This window comes from Dermacentor albipictus, unplaced genomic scaffold, assembly GCF_038994185.2.
Source record: "Dermacentor albipictus isolate Rhodes 1998 colony unplaced genomic scaffold, USDA_Dalb.pri_finalv2 scaffold_19, whole genome shotgun sequence".
Lineage (NCBI taxonomy): Eukaryota > Metazoa > Arthropoda > Arachnida > Ixodida > Ixodidae > Dermacentor > Dermacentor albipictus.
Window position 1 is genome coordinate 3,754,671 of NW_027225573.1, and position 14,990 is coordinate 3,769,660.

The 14,990-nt window shown below is 44.6% G+C and overlaps 1 long non-coding RNA gene across 1 annotated transcript in view; it reads left to right on the forward strand.

Moving 5' to 3' along the window:
• The first annotated feature begins 3,210 nt into the window (after positions 1-3,210).
• The window catches only part of LOC139052159 (uncharacterized), a 41,151-nt gene continuing 29,371 nt past the window's right edge, over positions 3,211-14,990 (forward strand). The window contains exon 1 of the long non-coding RNA XR_011509746.1: positions 3,211-3,592. This is a non-coding gene — a long non-coding RNA (uncharacterized lncRNA). The remainder of the gene's footprint in view (positions 3,593-14,990) is intronic.

A 14,990-nucleotide genomic window follows, 5' to 3' on the forward strand; every position in this document is an offset into this window, starting at 1 on the left:
CACGCGGCGTTCCGAGCGGCGTAGGCCGGCAGTTTTTCGATTAGAGAATGGATGGCTGCGTTCGAGAGAGCTCAGGATGACATAGAAGGTATATCATTTATCAAACTCACACTGGTGCTCATGAGGGCTTAAAGGGGTTACGAGTGTGCATTGTTGCTGCAGAAATTTCACTTTTTTTTTTTCGGCTATGACCCCCCTGCGTTTGACCCGTACGGTGCAGAAATGGCTTGAAGAGACCCGGGCAGCCACACAAACATATATCCAAGGCCTTTCACCCCGGCGGAATGTGTCCGTCTCCATAGGGAGTGCAAGCGCCAGAGACGAGGCAAGCGCACGATAGACCGGCGCTTCACACCACACCACAGCACACCTCACTGCACACAAGCACACCCCACCTCACGACAATGGGAGGCAGCACTGTCCAGCTCAGAATCGACGGACCAGCTCAACTTGGTCAACCATGCGAGAAGGGCAGCTTAGGCCGCTGTGACTCCTGGATTGAGGGGACCACCCACTGCAGAGCGGAAGAACTAACTACGCTCGTGTGCTCTTTTCTATAAAGTTCTCTCTATATATACACCGCACGTGATATACGGCACCTCAATTTCATCTCCGAGTTCACCATGGACGAACCATACATTGAAGGCCCAGTCAACGCAGCTGCAGATGCTTCCTCCCGTGCGGACGCGCTACCCACGGCCACACTTGGAAGAAACATCCATGGCGCAGCGTTTAGATGTCGAGCCATAAAGTTACTCTATGGTCGAGCTACGGGACCGCTTACGTCATGAGCGCCGTTTGACGTGCCTTTTCCACTTTCTTCAGGCACTATCATTTGGGGCTTCTAATGCGGTCGAACACGCCCATTCGTTCCTTTCCGACTCCGCCATCAAGTATTTGACAAGCTATACATCGTACTGGAGCTATTGGAAATTCCTATTTAAATTCAAAGTGGGTTATACAGGTTTAAACTGGGTTCGACAGGCACCTGTGTAGCAACAAACATGTATAAACAGGACCAAGGGCCCTATAACGTAAAACTATTCCAATGTGTTTTTATTCCAATCTCCTGACGTCAAATTTGCGTAACTACCGACGCACGCATCGGACGGTCACCCGCAGGGTTGTTTCAACACACCAATCAAACGCTCTTCCCGTTTCTCAAACGCTCTTCTCGTTTCTCTTCTCAAACGCTCGCTCCTCTCACACACGAACAGGTCTGAACCGGGTCCCGTTTGGCATGACCCGTTTACACAGAAATAGGTCTTAACAGGGGCCCGTTTGCAACTAAACTGACGTATACTGGACGCACTGGTACCATACAGGGGCGCCTGTTTGGCACAAAAGCTGGTTTAATCTGAAGCTTTGTGGCAACCATACTGGATGGTATCATGCATACCAGTTTAATGCTTGAACAGAACTGGGGAAGGACTTCTTTTTTTCGCTATCCAGACAATTTAGCCCCTAGTGCTAAATTGGGGCCATTCTCAAGCTCTGCGACCAATGGCTGGCATTGTAGCGTTTAATAAAGCTGCATGCACGCACACATACGCACAAATAAAACGATTTCGCAAGCCGTGTCCTTTGTTTTAGACGTTTGAAAAGCGCTGACACGCGAACGACGCATACAGCACGTGGTCGCGCACACACATGCAAACAACGCAAGCCGTGCACGAAAGCGCCGGCGACATACAGTACGGACGTTCATATACCGGTGTCACAAAGACATTTTTGATCGCGATCAAGCCCGATCCGGATCGTAATTCTCGACTGCGATTGGCTCCCGAGCGCAACTTGCCCAAAAGGAGCCAATCACAAACGAGAAACTCGATGCGGATCGGGCCTGATCGGGATCAAAAGTGCGCCGTGTGACACCCGTAAAGCACCAGTACGTTCACAATAAAGCAACAAATCAAGCCACCGTGGCAGCAACGTCCGATTCATGGAGGGCACTACTCATGAACAGTACACACTCGAAAAAGGACACACAAAAAACAAGGCGAAACAATGTGTCGATGACACTGCTCCATTCCAAATGTGTCGTTAATTGCGGCGCAGAAAAACAGGAACACCTCGGAACGTTCACAAACCAAACTACGATATGCTGCGAATTTCAAACCGATTCCCGGTCTTGAGACGTCTATACGGCCGCTACGCAGATTGCTGTCCTCTCTCTTAAAAGCAGCGTTGCTGAAACATGCCGTACACGACGCTGTACAACTCGCATAACATCGAAATACAGTAAAAGCTCGTTAATTCGAACCGCAAGGGGAAGCCGCTTCAGTTCGAATTAACGAAAGTTCGAACTAACGAAAGTGAAGGAGAGCATTGCGATTTGGAAGCAGTAGGGCATGTCAGAAATTTGACGTGACAGAAAGTGATGGCGTGTGCCGCACACGCCATCTTCAAGTCGAAGCTCTGGGTCCCACTGTGCCTCACCACCGATGTCCACCGAAACGAACGTTAGCCGAGGCTTAACACTATCACAATGAATCGCGACGGCCGATACCTCCTAAGCTGAAAACAGACGTGCACAACCGATGAAGACTGCCGAGACAAAGACGCTGGACATGCGAAGGTGGCGAAGGCCCCGATTCGTTGGTTCTTGATTGCAAGCGCAGCTGCAACGCACTTGATTCGCTGTGTTTTGGTGCTTGCCGCGCTATCTCCGCACAACAATAGCAGCTGCATAAGATTTGCAAAGCCTCCGAGATTCGCAACGGACAAGAAGTTTCAGAGGTTACGTAGAACGGAGAGGTGGCAGCCGCCGCTGCCTTCTGGCTGACCCCGCGCCGGTTAGATTTTTTCCAATTTTGCCTTCTCTCGCCGTTTTCTCCATTCCGGAGGCGATGTAGCCATGTGTGTAGGCGGTAGGCGCGTTTCTCTGGCCGTGTGCCAGGCGAGCGTAGTTCGAATTATCCGAGAGGGAACCTTCTCGCGTTCGAATTAACGGACTTTTTTATACATAGACTTCTGAGGTGCTTGGCCGGACCAAATAGTACAGTTCGAATTATCCATAAATTCGAATTATTGAAGTTCGAATTAACGAGCTTTCACTGTACTACCACAGAACACCTAATACTACGCCCAGGAGATCACCGAATGGTCGCTTTCGGTGGCGGCCTACAGGAGGCGGCACCGGTGGCGGCGGTAAAATTAGATGTTATTTTCCCGTCTTCAGAAGCTGTCGCTACATGTGAGTGCGCTCCTGCTGCGTTGATGCCGGTCGATGTGGTTGTTTAATCGTGCGTAGGCTGTGCCGAGATAAATTGTGGTGCATTTTGTATACATTGAGAATACCAAAACCGCTGGGACCGCGTAATGTAGCTCGCAGTCTCTTTCGTGTGGTGCGCCGATGTCGAATATTGCCCTTCGCGCTAGCTTTTGTTCCCGGCTCGTGGAAAGCCTGTCTCAAGTATCTCCTCTGGCACTCTCGCATCGTATCACAGTGTACGGAAGAATTTGGTGAAGGTTGTGCTGTAGTGTGCTGTAGGTGATCCGCAATTCAACTGTGTTTGCTCCGGAAGGAGCGTCAATGCGGTCGATGCCGCGGCGCCCGTGAAAGGAGCGTTTCCCGAGTACGCCTAGAAAGGCAAGTCCGGCGCTTGCGCGCATTCTTGTGGTCTATGGTTCGTGAAGTGCGCGTTCTTTTACGGATCGCAAAATAATCAGTAAAGCAACAAAATTGATAAATGTGCTTTTGAAATGTTCGTTCTTCATGTCGCAGTGCACATTTAGCAAAACGTTGCATGGAAACTGCCCTAAAACGTATTAATGTTGCCAACAGCTTTTTCTATGGTTTATTTGCTTTCTCCTATGGAGCACGCTAACGCGGGTGTTTATTTGATCGGAATGGGCACAAAAATTTGAGCAGGTGAAGTTACTGTTCGTGTACATAATTTTTAATTGAGAAGTGGTATAGGCATTTCTAGAAGTACGTCGATGTGTCGTCTTAACCGTCTTGACAGCTGGGCGAGATAGCACCCGATTGCTGTGTCGACGCATGGCCAGATCTTTAGCTTGTATGCAAATGCTTCTGTTTATAGTGTCGTCAGACAGCGTGTATCCTGTGTGTTTTCGTGTATTTGTAAAGTGTTCTGATCTTGCAGAGAACCCTAAATTACAACAGCAATGTTTCTTTTTACGAAAAATATTTCACGTTTCTGTATTGTGTCTGAAAAACGGGGGATCTGTTGTAATTTTGTGCGCATCGCCCTTTGTGACAGTGCTTTGTTCCGCCGCCGCATAAACAAGTTAGTTTAGACGCTTTTCGTGTCCTAAGCAATTTTCTTGATCGTACAATTCACATTTCACTCTATGCAGATGTATGTATGTACGTTTGTGTGAAGAGCTTTTCATAGTAAGTTCATGTTTGCTGCAGTTCGATTTACGCGTTATATAACCGCCTTTGCTGTAACAATCAGATATTTACACAAGCAGATGCACCTTCATGTAACCGGTTGCACGAGACTTTTCGAAAGGTAACGTGATCTTGTTATGTCACGAGTGCGCAGTTTCAGCAGGGGTTACAATAAATTAAACAGTTCTTATTGCTTAGGGATGCCAATATTTTGTGAACCAGAGGCACCACCACATATGCACCTGCGGCACTTCTGCAGCCTCAACAGCTCGGCAAAGTATCCAATGGGCATGCTGCGACAAAGTGCGTACAGCGCAGTCGCTGCATTAGCTGCAGGTTTTGTTGGTATCATTCATACTTTGCAACTCTCCTGAATTTTTCGTGGGTTTAAAAATGTGGGCTGATTTTACAATTTTATGAATGTCACTTTAAAAAGAGAATGAAGTTTTGTTGGTTAAGATGTTTTAAAGCTGTTGAGAGATGGGTGGCATGCCATTGTTGAAATGCATGTAAAAAAATTGATTGTAATGGTACTTGTACTATTATTAGCAACGCAATATCTCTAACGAGAATACGAGAGGGGCACTTGCTTTAGGGAAGTTTGGTTAAATTCCTGAATCAGCCTAAAGCGGCAGCAGAAAGAGCACTGAAAAAGCTCTGTAATCTAAGAAACAATGTTGTCAGTTTCTGGTTTCAAGTTCGCTGCTGCTTTTTGTGCTGCACTTCAAGTTAAATAATAGTTAATAATGTGTGTGTGTGTGTGTATGCAACAATGTGGCTGCTGAGAGCAAGCTTTAAAAAAGTGTGCTATCTTCCGAACGAAGAATTTAGTGTCTGCAGTATTTTTACAAAATATAATGTTCACAGGTTGGCAGGTGTGACATAATGTAGTACAACACTTTTGCTGTAGATGTCATATTTATAACTTCCATTTCGGTCTACTTGAATCGTATGTTTAGAATTTGGCCCACCTTCAATTCGATCAAGTTACATAGGTAGCCCCCTCTGAGTTAATTATAAGTAGGGGCTGTTGTAGATAGGCATGATGTACTTACTCACTGTATTGTGACAGATATTTTTAGGGACTGTGTTGTGAGGCATGTGTATCCTTTTACCTGTATGTCTTGGTACAGGTTGCCCTACAAAAGCAGAGAGGCTTTGCCCACCTTTATTATTATGCTTTCATGTAGACTTCTAACATCTGTGCCCACACAGACCCTGTGTTCTTAATTACATTTTCCTAAGTATTCACTATTGTGTATTAATGTTTTTCTTTTTTTTTTTTGAGGGGGGTATTTATTCCTATATACTACAGAGAAAGGGACCTTAAAACAAAAAGCCACGAAAGGTGGCTTAAAAGTGTATGAAGCTTGGAAGTCTACATGTAATACCCTAAAGTACTACCAGTAGTAAAACATTTCTAATTGCTTTGTTTATAAGCTAGCTGCCAGATACATAATCCCATTATGAGGGTGTTTTTTTTTTCTTTTTTCTGACTTGTTTTGTTGAATGTTCTCCTTGTTAGTTTATAATTTGTTTTCTTGCCACCTCACACAGTACTCCAAGTGGAGCCTATGAGCTATGTGTATATTAAGTAAATTCCCGAAGCATGCAACAAACCATGCAGCATAACATTTGAATGTTGCCAGTTTACAATGCTTCTCGAGTGCAGCGCAGCATGGAGCTTGAGGCTGACCTCTTCAGATGGCATAAAAAATTGCAGGTTATGAAAATGTGGTCCCACTAACTGCTGGTTACGCATGTCACTCGGCCTGTTGCAGTGGTCACAAGTGAGAATGAAGTGGGAATGGAAATTTTGAAGCGCATACCCCAGGCAGGTTGTTGCAATCCATCATTTTACTATTTTCCTTCGAGTGTGCGGAATTGTATGGTAACAGCTCTTTTTTAGAGCATGGTGAGCAGTACCAACAAACATGTTCTTTTAAAAACGTCATATTTAAATCTAAAAACTGCAGCACATTCTCCACCGGAATCTCATGGGTAAAACACAGGCCCTTGCCATGAAGTTTAAAAAGCCTTATAACCGCGCTGGTTTCATCATGGTCAGTTGAAGAACACTGTTTGTCCAAAAGGACAAAAAATCGTCTACATATCTAAAAACCTTTATCACGTGCATGTTCTTAAAACAGTTGTCGAGGGTTATATCCATTTCAGAATGAATGGGTCACATAGCATAGGCGCTACGTGAGTGCAGTTGACTAAATACAGTTGATTGTCAAAAAGACTAAAAGTACTTTTGAGATAGCCTTCCAATAAGGCCAGAAAATTTTCTGGCCTAATTCTGTGAAGGTACGGGATGTACTTTCACAGCGTTAGCCACAATTTCAAGAAAGTGGTGTACAGGTATGGAGTACCTGTGGTCTTCTCCATCCCAAACAAGCTGGCCTGTCTCTGCCCCCAAATCACAGGTGGCCCCTATGAACAGGTGTACAGTACCGCTCGTTAAGCGTTACGTGCATTGCTCCATTGGAGTGGTTTACCTGATTCCACTCAGCTGTGGCAAGTGCTAAATTGGGCACACTGGGTGTTGCGTGAACGACCGAATCAGAGAGCACGCAAATATTTTAAAGAAAGATACGACTGTGCACCTGTCTGCACATTGCAGGTCTTGTCCCGATTTTGGACTAGCGTTTTTTAACGTCAGGATCCTAGGCAGAAGCAAAAACAAAACTGCACGGGAACTGTTAGAGGCCTTCCATATCCATACCACTTGTCTATCTTGCATGAGTCAAACTTCTGTTGCGCTGTATGATTCGGAATTCAGATTGCTGAGCACATAAAAATTGATAACATTACCTTCGGCTGGCTGACGTCCTTTGCTTGTTTTATGCGTTTGCACATGTGCATTTTTGTGTATATATGGGGGTGCTCTGTTTTTTTTTGCAAGAAGCAGTTGTAAATGTAGCGCTCGTCTTTCCTCCCCGCAGGGGCGTCTGTGTCAGCAGGCGTTTGGTGTTGCGCCACCACGTACCCGAGCACTATGAGGGTTGGAGCTTCCCGCATGTAGCCGTGCGCGGCTTAGCCATGTCTGGGGAAAGGGGGATCATGGAGGTTGAGCCGATGCTAGGTGTCTGGACCTTTAAGGTCCTTCGGGGTAGGCAACACACCTCTTCGGCCTCTGCTTCACATAGACGGCACCTCCAGACTGACCCACCTGGGGAAATCGGCAGTCGCCTCTACCTGTCCTCCTCTTCAATCTTCAATGAGTAAAGGCAAGGCGCAAAACACAAGGACTGAAGAAGGGCACAAACGACAGAACCGGCGCCACTCACATCTAAGTTTATTTCCGCAACTAGCCTGCCTTATGTAGGTCAATCAAGCCGAATCACGCACGGAACGTTAGAAGTACAATACAGCAATTCATTGACCACTCGGGAATCATATCTGATACAATAGATCAAATGTGCAAACAAGAACCACACGTGGAGCAGCACGGGAAACAATTCATCGAGCACAGTCTTTACCAAACCAACAGGAAGAAAAAAACGAAACAAAATATACTGTCTACACTTCACTATCAGCTATCCAAAACATTGAAATTAAATTATGGGGTTTTACGTGCCAAAACCACTTTCTGATTATGAGGCACGCCGTAGGGGAGTACTCCGGAAATTTTGACCACCTGGGGTTCTTTAACGTGCACCTACATCTAAGTACATGGGTGTTTTTGCATTTCGTCCCCGTCGAAATGCAAGATCGAATCCCGTGGCCGGGATTCGGTCTCGCGACCTTGTGCTCAGCAGCCTAACACCATAGCCACTGAGCAACAATGGCGGGTAACTATCCAAAACATAACACCATTCAAATGCCTAAGGCTCAGTCGGTGATAAAACCCACACGATTATGGGAATAATGACCAACGAATAACACGGAAAAACATGAAGGAAGGGCGTCTAAGTACAGCGTCTGCGTCAAAACTAAAATCTCTAAATAGTCGCTCACCTAAAAAACTGATAAAACGTGTGACCGCACGAAAAATGAAACATGTGGCAAGCAATGAAATAGACAGAACAGTTGAACGATAAAGGGTCTAAAGAACAGCGTCTGTGTAAAAAAAAAAAAAAAAGGAAAGAAAGAAAAAAAGACGAAAAAATTAAAAAAGGCGAACCTGTAAGAGGCACTAGAAAATAGTCAACAAAATAAAAGCTAAATAAATGAAAGGAAGACAGACGGAAAAACCTAAATGAAATCACTCTGACATCAAGCTTAAGTGAAACCTTCTAAAGAAGTAGTCTCCTTGTCACTAAGCACAATGGATGGCCTGCTGACACATTGTTTCCCTCTTTCTTGATAAAATAAGCTTCACAATCTCCCGCTCGAACCTGTATTTTCCAAACTTCAAAAATTTAATTTTGTCAAACTGAGGGCAGCATTTAGTGCAGTCTCTGCAATGCTCTGCAAGGAAGCTCCCTTCATTGTTGCGCAGATTACGGCAATGTTCCATTGCACACTCATTGAAACATCGACCTGTTTGTTTGATATAGCTGCACCACAGCTTAGTAGGATTTGGTACACGACACATGTCCTGCATTCAGTGAACTTTTTCAGCATCAGAAGTTCACTGAATGTGTGTGTGATTCAGCTTGATTGACCTACATAAGGCAGGCTTGTTGTGGAAATAAACTTAGTTATGAGTGGCACGGGTCCTGTCGTTTGTGTCCATCTTTAGTCCTTGTCTTTTGCGCCTTGCCTTTACTCATTCAAGCATGAACCAACTAGCCCAAGCAAGAGTTTTACTTTACTTCAATCTTTGTCTCTATCTCTCACTTTTAATCTTTCCTGTCATTTCTTCGCTTCTGATGACTTCCTTCAGTGAGAAAAATGTAATCAATGTCAGTAGAATTAAGATGACGCGGGATGGGAAAGAAATCAAAACCAAGCACCTGATACTCGCATACGGCTCAAGTGTCCTGCCCGAGTCAATCGAGGCCGGATACATCAAGCTCTGTCTTAGGCCATACGTGCCAAATTGCCTCCGATGTTTCAAATGGCAATGTTTCGGCCACAGTTCGCAGAGCTGCCAAGGCCGCCAAATGTACAAAATGCAGTGCTCATGAACACTCGTCTGAAGCTTGCGAGAACTCTTTCCATTGTGTAAACTGTGATGTGGAGCATGCCGTGTGCCCGCTGTCGTGCCCATCCTGGAAAAAAAGAAAAGTAAAAAAAAAGTACAAGAACACCTTTGCTGAGGCGATGCGTCGGGAGACAGCGACACAACGGCTTCTGGTGGCTGTCCGACCCACAAGCAGTGAGTCGGCAGTTACGCTATCTGCCCCCGTGGCGGTTGCAGCTAGCGCTGCTCTGCCACCCCAGCAAAAAGGGCCATCCACCTCCGGGCAGGTGGCCTCGAAGGTCTTGTCCAACGTGCCGAGGCCTTCACATCAAACAAAGCGCTCGGAAGAGTGCGTGTCCAGCCCCTCGCAAGAGGCGATAGACACAACGACCGGCCAGACAGCGCCAAAGGAGCGGCAAGCCTCTCTCGACCGCTCCAAAAAAGACAAAACCCACGTCATGGCACATCCAACAGGCCCGTGAACTAACCTTTCCTTTCCAGAACACAAGAGTATCAAACTCTGTCAAAATGGATACACAAATTGACACAATCACAATACACAAATACACAATCTTGACGGCGCTACTGAACTTTTACACAAACTTAATCCAAAGGTACTCTGTGTTCAGGAAACGCACTTAAAAACTACACAGACAAATTTTCTCCGGGCATACATTATTTTTCGTGAAGATTGTGACGAGTTTAACACCTCATCCAGCGGTGTAGCCATAATTGTCAATAAAGCTGTTGTTTGCCAACACTTGCCCCCTTTGGACGTCCCTCGAGGCAGTTGCAGTTCAAGCAATTCTTTTTAATAAATTAAAAGCCGTCTGCTCTATCTACATACTACCAAACTGTTACCTGAGCAAAACAGAATTCTCTCAACTTAATAACCAACTTCCTGAGCCGTTTCTTATGGTCGGGGACTTTAATGCTCATAACAGTCTCTGGGGAGATTCCAGGACTGATTCGAGGAGACGACTGATTGAATCCTTTCTTGTGACGTCTGGCGTGTGCCTATTTAATAGGAAAGAACCCACATACTATAATGTTGCACATAATTAATATTCCTCAATAGATTTAGTGCTTGGATCCTCTATACTTTTTTCCTACTTAGAATGGAATGTTATAGAAAATCCATGTGGGAGTGACCACTTGCTGGTAACTTCAAGCTTACTAACACGACACGACATTCGTCCACAGGTACTTCGCTCGAAACTTGACTCGGCTGATTGGAAGCGTTTTAAGGAATCTACTTACTTATCACAAGATTTTATATGCAATTTTGGCACAGATAATGCTGTAGCATATTTTACCGCTTTTTTAATTGATGCAGCCAAAAAGTTCATTCCACAAACAAATCGTCAGTCATCTAAGAAACATATTCCTTGGTGGAATGAATACTACAGAGAAGCACGCAAAAGACAAAATGTGGCATGGGGCACATTGCGCCAATATCCTACGGTGGAAAATTCATTGCATTTAAACATATCAAGTCACAAGGACGGCGCACGAGACGGCAGGCTAGAAGAGCAAGCTGGGAGAGGTTTCTCTCAGGCACCAATTCCTATACCCAGGAGCCTAAAGTATGGAATGGGCTGAGAAGGCTAAAAGGGCAGCAGATCAACCTTTGATTGAGGAGCGAGGAAATACCTTAGAAAACCAGGTCGATGCCCTTGGCTTACACTTTGTGCATCTGTCATGCTCTATAACCTACTCAGAAACATTCCCTAAATATAAACAAAAAGCAGAACTTAAGTCAATAAACCGTAAATGTAGACCAGACCTACCGTACAACTGTCCTTTTAATATTGCCGAGCTTAGAGCTGCGTTGAGCTTGTGTATGAGCTCTGCACCGGGAGTTGACAAAATCGTGTATGACATGACTAAAAATCTACACACTTGTACACAGATGACACTTCTGGCACTTTTAAACTCTGTTTGGGCTGCTGGATACCTCCCATCCTCATGGAAAGAAGCTATCGTAGTACCGGTTTTGAAACAAGGCAAGAACCCATCCGACGTTTCAAGTTACCGTCCAATAGCACTCACAAGTTGCTTATGCAAACTCTTCGAGAAAATGATAAATCGTTGTCTTTTACATTTACTTGAATCGAAAAAAATGCTCGACCCTTATTAGTGTGGCTTCAGAGAGGGTAGGTTGACTACTGACCAGCTCGTGTGCATTGAGGCAGGCATTCGCGCGGCGCCTTTATCCATGAGCAGTTTCTTTCTGTTTTCTTAGACATGGAAAGGGCATATGACACGACTTGGAGATATGGGATTTCGCGAGACCTCTCAGAAATTGGTATTCGAGGGAATAAGCTTAATGTAATTGAAAGTTACTTATCAAATCATACATGTTGTGTTAGGGTAGGCAATGCTCTATCCACGCAATTTACACAAGAAACGGGTGCCGCAAGGAGAGGTATTGTATCCTTTTTATAATCAAAATGAATTCCTTGCGCTTATCTATACCGCTGAGTATGTTTTATTCGGTATACGTAGATGACGTACAATTAGGTTTCAAGTTATGTAACCTTGCTATTTGTGAGCGACATGTCCAGCTTGGCTTGAACAAAGTGTGTAAATGGGCAGAGGAAAGCGGCTTTAAACTGAATCCTGTTAAAAGCTTATGTGTTCTTTTCATACGAAAAAGAGGCTTGTTTCCAGAGTCCAGTGTAGAACTACATGGACAGCACGTACCTTATGTCCCACCACACAAATTTTTAGGAATCATATTATATTCAAAACTGACCTTCATTCCACACTTTAGGCACCTAAAAGAGAAATGTCTAAAAACAATGAACCTTCTTAAACTTTTATCACATACAATATGTGGTAGCGACAGGAAGTGTCTGATGAACGTGTACAAAAGGCTTATGCGTGCACGTTTAGACTATGGGGCCATAGTATATCAATCTGCCAGTCTAAGTGCCTTGAAGATGCTTGACCCTGTTCACCACTTAGGTATCCTCTTGGCGACCGGTGCCTTCAGGACAAGTCCTGTAGAGAGTCTATGTTGAAGCTAATGAGTGGTCACTTCATCTTCAGAGGTCGTACTCCAATTTCATGTACTTTCTAAAAGTGTACGCAAACCCCCACCATCCCTCTTATGTAAGCATAAACAACGTGACATCTGCAATCTTCTTAAATAATCGACCTGCAGCTAGAGAACCATTCTCTCTGTGCATTAGAAAGCCTGCCGAGGAAATGCAAGTTCCAATTCTTCAGCAAAACCTGATGGTCCCAGCTAAGCCATTGCCACTGTGGCAGTGGAAACCCATAGAATGCAATACGTCATTCGTAGAGGTGACGAAACATGCCCCGGAGGCACATATTAGAATGCATTTCTTAGAACTTCAATCGAAGTACTCGTGCATAGAGTTTTACACTGATGCTTCTAAGTCGCATGCCGGCGTGTTTTATGCTGCAATCGGACCATCCTTCTCCGAATCTGATGCACTGCATCCGGAAACAAGCATATTCACCACGGCAGCTTATGCAATACTATCTGCTGTTAAACATATCAAAAAAGCAAAGCTGCACAAAGACACTATATACCCGGACTCTCTAAGTGTCGTAAAAGCGCTAATGTTCCTCCGCAATCATCGAAACCCTGTACTTACCGAGCTCTCTTCCGTTATTTGCCCATTGTACGTCTCAGCAGCAAGTCATTATATGCTGGGTACCTGGACGTAGGTTCATTGAGAGTAATATGCTGGCTGACCAAATTACCACATCAATTGCATCACAAGATATCCATCCTACCACTGCTATACCTGCCTTAGATCTAAAGCCTTTCATCCGAAAGAAACTCTGAAGTCACTGGCAGCGCTTATGGGATGCTGAAACAAATAATAAGCTTCACTTAATTAAACCAAAACTAGGTTATTGGCCGTCCGCAACGAAAACACGACGAACAGATGTCCTATTCTGCCATCTCAGAATAGGACACACATATGCCACACACAGTTTTCTGCTAACTGGAAATGAACCACCATCCAGCGGTAGATGCGGTGAAAGGCTCACCATCCTCCCGGAGTGTCGGGAAGCCGAAACAGGGAGAAAGAAACACTTTCTGCTAGCATACCGGCAGCACATGCCCCTTCATCCTGTAATGTTTCTTGGTACAAAACCCTTGTTTAACGCCAGAGCCGTCTTAAGTTTCTTAAACGATGTTGTTTGACATGTTGTTATCCCTACGAATTTGTAGCGCATCCTCTCTCCAGAGGATGCCGCTATGATAATATTTTTGTGCAGCACGTGCCTTCAGGCCCTTCGGTTTCAAGGGCTCTCGTGAGGCAGTAGTGCATCTTGCAGACGTTTGGCTTCATGTATTTTTAGATATCGTCATTCTATCACAATGTATCCTTTGTGCTCTTAGTACTCCTCATTAGTCATTGCCATTACTCATAGCTTTTACGCACTTTACAGAGATCGCTTTTAGGCCCCTTTCCAGCTACGTCACACAAACCTTTCAGGATTAATCTACCAACTGCAACCTCGTTGCAACTACCCTCTGCAATTAATCTACCCACTGCAACCACTGGCGCTCTTTGGTCATAATTGGCCTTTGCGCCATAAAACAACAAATTCATTCATTCCTTTCCTTTTGCCTCGCACTGTGCTGAAGAGCAACATGTTAAGTAAGCTCCTACTTACCCAAAAAGAAGTTATCCTCGACGACTTGCATACGTTGCCAAAATAGGGCACCACAGATGCAGCAGCATATCATTGCGGCATTTTATTTTCTGAAGGGGTTTTTGCAAATGGTTAACTAAAATTGAACTCATTACTGCGAAAACTACCCATCATTCTGCTTTCACAGTTAGTGAAGTGGGCTATGGGCATTGCTCCCACTTGGTGTTGCTGGCGTAGGGGCTCCTATTTTTTTGGGGGGGGGGGGGGAAATGCTGATCGAAAAATTCTGCTTACGAAATTTCTACATAACTTTGGAACTGCTGCAGGTATAACTACTTCCGAGAATGAGCATTTAATTGTGCCACAAATGACCCAGTTCCTTAGAAATTTGTTGTTGGTCCATTTTATGTCACAAATGGAGCATTCCATTTTTTTCCCCTTTACAGTGACTCCTGTTACTCAGTTTTATGTTGCATGGAATACCAAGGGACTTTAAACGAGGCCAAGAATAAGTGCACGGTTTGAATGCATATAGGATGACTAGGGTCACATGACTCTGTAAACAAGCTTGCAGTTTTTGCTTTAAAGCAATGCTAAGGAGAAACACCCAGTCATTTTAGAGGGATTAAGTATTCTCTCAAGACGCTTTCTGTGCTAAATTTTGTAATAAGAGCTTAATTATAAGGAGAGAAAATGAAGGTGAAAATAGAATTTTTCAAATTTCGTGCCAGGATTTCACTGCCAGTATGTTAGTGGCACATTATGCATTCCAGAGCATTTTCTTGTATTTTGGCTGTTGCGGTTCAGTTCACTCGCTTAAAACTTGCAAAGTTCAGTTTTTGGCTCACTTAGAATGCAATGTTGCCCATATTTGCCAAAGTGAAATTAATTAGACCCCTAGCAGGCTGTGTC